The following is a 6,000-nucleotide window of genomic DNA, read 5'->3' on the forward strand; positions in this document are numbered from 1 at the left end:
ACTACATTGTACAAACATTTATTTATTGTTTTTCCAAGGGTGCTATATACTGTACATACATAATTAAATAAAATTTCTGTTGCACCTCTTGTGGTTTCTTCATGCAAAAAAAAACTCATCACACGCTGCATGAGCGGTGTGGTCTCAATGGAATTTTGTATTAAGGTTATGTTTTGTTTCTATTTTTACAGAAAACTTATCGCCAGCGGGATAAAGCCTCGTTACCTTGATGAGAGAGAGAGAGAGAGAGAGAGAGAGAGAGAGAGAGAGAGAGAGAGAGAGAGAGAGAGAGAGAGAGAGAGAGAGAGAGAGAGAGAGAGAGAGAGAGAGAATGACACAGTGATGGAGTTAACAAAATACCGAGGATAATGTCCTAACATAACATAAAACGGGGGAAAAAATGGCGGTAAATTTTTCATGACAGGGAACAAGCATATAGTATGTGAGCACACGTGTACCCAGTCCCGAGGGTGCCGCTGACAGAGGTACTACTCTCTTCCTGCATCAGGCGAGGCCTTTCCTGGAGAGGCAGACATCAATCTATCCTCCCTCGTGTCGCTCCCATTCTCTCAGTCTTTTTCATTCAGTATTAACACCAAAGTCACATTACGTCTTGATGTGTTCCTTCCCCTAGCGAGTCTCACAAAATGACCCCGGGGACCAACACTTCCACTGGTCGAAGAGAAGTTCCCCTTCCAGAGTCGAGGCTGCGTGGGTATTAGAACTATTTCCCTCGAGATCGATGTCTGCCATCACGGCGGGACTGGACTGGAGAATGTCTTCTGTTTCTGATACGCAGGAAAATAGGTTCTACCTGTCAAATGACCTTGGCTGTTTGGGAGATTGAACCCTTTGATATACACCAACACTCGCGAAGCTGTTAAGTTTCTCCTTCCTACTCTTAATTAGTAGTAAGATGCAGCACCTTCAATCACTTCTTTTGCTCTGAGAAAATGGCAATCCACTACTACCACAGCTTCACTGATTCACCTTTGCGGTATTGGTCATGCAATTTCTAAATGTCAGGAGGCAGACGGCCAAAGGATTCACAGCTGACAAGTTTCATCTGACATTATTTTTGTATGGCTAGCAGCAAACAATTTCTGCTCGAAAGCTGTAACTCTGAAATAAAGTGTACGGTTTTGAGTATCTCATGTTCACCAAGCGCAAAAAACAAATACAAGCCATACTGAGAATAAGTCTTATCTTAAAGCTCTCTAGTGTCCTAACACTAACATGATTACTGTGTCCGTTCCACTCATCTACCACTCTATTTGAGAACCAATTTTTTCCTATCTCCTTCCTAAACCTAAATTTTTCAAGCTTGAACCCGTTATTTCTTGTTCTACCCTGGTTGCTGATCCTAAGAACTTTGCCTACATCCCCCTTGTTATAACTCATATACCACTTCAAGACTTCCATCAGGTCCCCTCTTAACCTACGTCTTTCTAAAGAATGTAAATTTAACAACTTCAATCTCGCCTCGTAAGGAATACTCCTCATCTCCTGTATCCTTTTAGTCATTCTCCTCTAGTAGTAGTAGTAGTAGTAGTAGTAGTAGTAGTAGTAGTTGTTGTTGTTGTTGTTACTGTTAAGAAAAAAAATTCTTATTCCCTCAGCACACGTATCACATTATTAGTTTTTTTTTTTTTCTTGAAGTAAATGACCTGAAATAAATGACAGTATCTCTTTAATGTCTGAAGCTTAAAGTAAATATTTTAGAGACAATGTTGATCAAAAGATGTGTTGGGATATAAAATCAAGATCGATATGAATTAATATAAAATGAGATTATACGATGATGTTGTTCCAGCGAAATTCACAAGATTTTCCTTACTTTTAATTCCACGAAGAGTAGGAACACACAGGGAGGGTGGATGAGTGACGGCGCCTCCAGGAAGTGACTTACTTAACGATTCGCTCGATCCGTAATACATTCCATTCTGACTCATTTCCCAAATTCGCTTTCTCTTCCTGATTTACAAGGAATCTTAAATCGATGCAAGACAGATTTATTCATCATATCTTTCCACCGAATCCACACACGTCACTGATTCACACCTGATGCAAATTCTTTAATTTGCTTACTTATATATTTTTCAGTTATGTTACTTTCCATGAAGTCTGGTTGAATAGTCTTCAACAACACTAACGTATTTTCTTCTTTAAATGAAAAAGAAATTGATATGAATATTTTAACATTTATTCTACAAAAGCTTGAGGAATTCATCTACCCTAAAACAACACCAGCGACTGAAAAACTGCATTGCTTCCATTCAAATTTAATCTTAGTCTTGTATTTCGACTGAGTTGGAGAAATGGAAACTTTCATACTATAATATGTGTATATATTGGCAAGCCAGAAATAACTGTAACACTATGATGGACTGGGAGACTCAACACGATCAGATAAGTAAAGGAGACGAACTGGAGACCATATTTTGTCGCCACAACGTTTCACTGTCGTATGAAATCATCCCTGCCAGTTGGAAATAAATTCCATGATGAAATAAGGTACCTAGGTGTAATTCTGTATGGAAAGGAAATCGATGATAAGCCTCTCGGTATAAGAAGAGAGGTTTGGTAGATTTAAAGGGATAAAAGTCAGGAATGCTAGGAAAGATGAACGCAGGAGAGGGTGAGTGTGGTTTATGTCAAGAACTATACACTGAAGGAACGAATAGAACAGGTAACGAGGCAAGTTTAAGTCTAATGTGGATGTCAATAGACAAAAGACAAGGGCAAGTTTGAGTCCAATGTGAATGGCAAAAAGACAAAAGACAAGATGACGCGGATTATACATAGCTAGTGAAAGGCATTGATGGGAGAAAGTTTTGGGAATGGCTGAAGGGGTGTGTAGGAACTCGACAGAGAGAGAGAGAGAGAGAGAGAGAGAGAGAGAGAGAGAGAGAGAGAGAGAGAGAGAGAGAGAGAGATGTAGGAAAGGAAGTAAGAGAAAAGACTTGTGAGGCAAAGGAAGAAGGTGCATGAGGCGTCGAGAGAAAATAATATGAACAATAATTTTACAAGGACGAGGATAGTAAACAACTGAAAAGTAAGGGTCACGGCTGTTCCAAATATAAATTAAACAATTCTGGTAGGCAAAGATGCAGTGAGAAGTGCGTGAATATTCCAAATGGTCTTTCAAATAAAAAATAAGTGTGACAGACAACAGAATATCCGTTCGGCAGACAGAATCAAAGAATGTAAACATTGACGACTGTGTAGAAATTTACACCAAGATGTTGAAAGACAAGAAAAAGTTGAAAATGGAGACCTGACTGTGATGAACGGAATGGCGCAAGGATATATATATAAACAGGTGTTACCTTCATGAAAAAAAATAAATAAAATAAATAAATTAGATAAATAAATAGAAATGGTTTGAAGGAAACACTGGCACTGTGTAATCATTTACCGTTGTATACACCAAAAGTTAGTGAAAAGGTAACTATCTGGTCTTTTAATTTAGCAGCTAACTCAAAACACACAGTAGCAGCTTAAATGAACAGAACTGTTTTAATAGACCCGTTCATACCAGACAAATATTTTCCATTTATGCACCCATATTTTTTTTAGACATTTATATGCTACAGTCTCTTAAACAGTTTTGTAGCCTATAAAAAGACGATCTCTCTCTCTCTCTCTCTCTCTCTCTCTCTCTCTCTCTCTCTCTCTCTCTCTCTCTCTCTCTCTCTCTCTCTCTCTCTCTCTCTGGATCAATTTCAAAATATAAAAATAATATAAGTAGTTATTTCTAAAGTATACGCCATGCCGGCAATCCCACAATGGGTGGCCCAGACAAAGCACCGCACACTCGGTCGTACACACACACACACACACACACACACACACACACACGTCACTCACACTCGTCGATCTCCGGTGCAAAGGAACAGTCTTGTGGCCTACTGTGCAACATTGCAGAGCTTAGGCGTACCACAGATGGAAACATATATGAAAAAAAAAAATAAAAATAAATAAATATACAAATACCTAAACAATACAGGAGTCGCGTTGTTTACTGGATACATAAATAAACCTTATCTGATAAATTAAACGGAAAGAATACAATAATAATGATAATAATAATGATAATAATAACAATAATAATAATAATAATAATAATAATAATAATAATAATAATAATAATAATAATAATGATAATGGTAATATTAATAATAATAATAATAATAATAATAATAATAATAATAATAATAATAATAATAATATATTATATCCATGTATCTCAACCAGTAAAACGTAAAACTAATATTATGCATAATATATATATATATATATATATATATATATATATATATATATATATATATATATATATATATATATATATATATATATATATATATATATATATATATATATATATATGGAGACATAATTTGGAGATGGTCTCACTATTATCTATTGCCATCCTAAAACCTTGCGTTAAAAGTCCTATTCAGCTATAAAACGGATGTCTCGAGGTTAGTCACCAGTATTAAAAATGTGTAGCTCGCCTCAGGCTTTTCTCTTCCACTGAAGGGTATGTTTCATTACGGATGGGAAAGCAATCAATGGTAATCACTTGCTATGCTATCAACATAAATTTTCTGCTATTTTTCAGTGAATTAATTAAAAAAAAAAAAATTGGGGGGGATTCAGTATAGCAACAGCCGGACTGGTGTAATTGTAATATGATATGTGCTCATAGTTTATAAGATAGAGAATAAAAATAAGAAAAATAATATGGTTATAATTTTACCAAACTGTCGTAATATTATGTCATTCTTGCCATTACATCCTCACCCCACCAGTGCGTCAAGAGGAAACGCGGCAGCCACCGAATCCTCCTTCCACCCTCCTGCCCCCAACAGGCTGTCTCCACTCACCTCTCGCATCACCTCCGACGAAAGACGAATGAATTAACAAAAATAAGCAATATAACGACTGATGCTTCACACACACACACACACACACACACACACGAGCGAACCACCTATCTAGGCATCAGGTGAGCACGGGTCTGGAAGTCACGCCCACTCCCGGAGCCACGAATTGTTCCGCGTGTGGAGACAGATTACTGATACCTACTCTTTATACTTTTATCGATATATTAGTTAACTTACAAAGCGTTAATGTCGTAGCTTCATGAATTATTTTAAAGTAAATTTACTAATGTGACAAATTACAAATATACAAGTAATTACAGTTATTGTTATGATTTCACGAGTAATTACAGTTATTGCTATAATTTTAATGTAAATTAAAAATGCTGTTAATCACTAAGTCCAATTGTTATAATATTTCCAATTTAAGACCACTGAATGTTAGAAATCTGCGTGTCACGCCTCTCTCTCTCTCACTGGCAGTATCTTCCTCGCAAGCGTCACCTCATTCTCTGTCCTTCACTTGTTCCCATACATGTAACCCTATTCCTACGTTCCCTTCACTCCCCAGGCCCCTGCTCAACTCACCCTCTAGTGTGCCCTTCAGTGCCTGAAGTGCTTATATCGCTACATGGTGCTTGTGTTCCCTTTCTGTCCACGCCTCTGCATGATTACTCATTTCCCAGTGTCCCGTATTCGTCCCTGTACGATTTTTCTACTCTCTGTGAGCTTCAATCCATTAATTCGGTTACATAATATTTTTGTGTAAACAGTGTCTCTGGCACTCTCTTGTCTACATTTGTCTTCCTTGATCACGCTCATCACTTGGACATCATCATTTAATTTGATTATTCTTATGCAGAGAAAGAAAACTAGCTTTAAGAAGCACTTCAGGATCCAATACGTATGGAGGTGACATGACGTCATAGGCGTGCCCTTCACTTGTTCTTCCTGTCAAGTGTAGATCGGAACGTCGTGTTATAATTTTGACATACACCTGATTTTTTTTTTCTCTCTCAATTCTGCCTGTCTGTTAGAAAAAAAAAAATCATACTGAGATGATGGCTCCAGGGAACCTGTGGCCTCAATGCACCGCTTTTGTGCATTATGA

The 6,000-nt window shown here is 37.3% G+C and overlaps 1 protein-coding gene across 2 annotated transcripts in view; it reads right to left on the reverse strand.

Moving 5' to 3' along the window:
• Window positions 1–6,000, reverse strand: part of LOC135102872 (putative neural-cadherin 2) — a 189,150-nt gene that overhangs the window by 182,751 nt on the left and 399 nt on the right. The gene's annotated exons all lie outside the window — the stretch shown is intronic.

This window comes from Scylla paramamosain, chromosome 8, assembly GCF_035594125.1.
Source record: "Scylla paramamosain isolate STU-SP2022 chromosome 8, ASM3559412v1, whole genome shotgun sequence".
In the NCBI taxonomy this organism is placed as follows: domain Eukaryota; kingdom Metazoa; phylum Arthropoda; class Malacostraca; order Decapoda; family Portunidae; genus Scylla; species Scylla paramamosain.